Source organism: Aphanomyces astaci, assembly GCF_000520075.1.
Source record: "Aphanomyces astaci strain APO3 unplaced genomic scaffold supercont1.268, whole genome shotgun sequence".
Classification (NCBI taxonomy): Eukaryota; Oomycota; class Saprolegniomycetes; order Saprolegniales; family Verrucalvaceae; genus Aphanomyces; species Aphanomyces astaci.
The window spans coordinates 1-599 of NW_009798531.1; the positions used below are offsets into that span (position 1 = coordinate 1).

The 599-nt window shown below is 45.7% G+C and overlaps 1 pseudogene across 1 annotated transcript; it reads right to left on the bottom strand.

Annotated features, from left to right (window-relative positions):
* Window positions 1-109: 109 nt before the first annotated feature.
* H257_18923 lies at window positions 110-182 on the bottom strand (annotated as a pseudogene). The gene has a single exon. The product of its transcript is annotated as a tRNA-OTHER (tRNA).
* Between the last annotated feature and the right edge of the window lie 417 nt (window positions 183-599).

Sequence of the window (599 nt, forward strand, 5' to 3'; positions counted from 1 at the left end):
CTTCGCTCAACGCTTCATACCTCGTGCTTCGACCGATCTTCTTCGAAGTTCGGTCCTTGTTATCCGGATTCCCCAGGGGAGGGACGGATATATCCTTGCGGAAATAATCCGGGGAATCCGGGGATCGAACCCACGACCTTTGAGTTAAGAAACCGATGCTCTACCACCTGAGCTATTCCCCCCCCTACCAGGTTGCCCGATTTCATCACGTTACCGAGGAATGTCTTAACAGTGCTAGTAAACAAATGATAATCCAAACTCAATTAATCATCGCGTTACCTACCTTGGAGGTAACCATGGAAAACCGTTCAAGAAATCTGAATACCGACCAACGCAGACTGAAAACCGTTCAAACCCACGGAATGCATGTCATTCTACTCAGTTTTGCACAAATATATTACGCTGGAGTAAACGACAGCTGTGGCGAGAGTTGCCATTTTAGAAATACTTCTAGGCCGGGCAAGCAATCGTCAGTGAAGTTGGACAGATAGTGGGATAATCACTACTTGACAGAATAATCGGACAAACAGTGGGATAATTTGCAATACACTGGTCCGAACGAAAAAAGTAATACTGTACTATTGTATGGTCGTGCGACA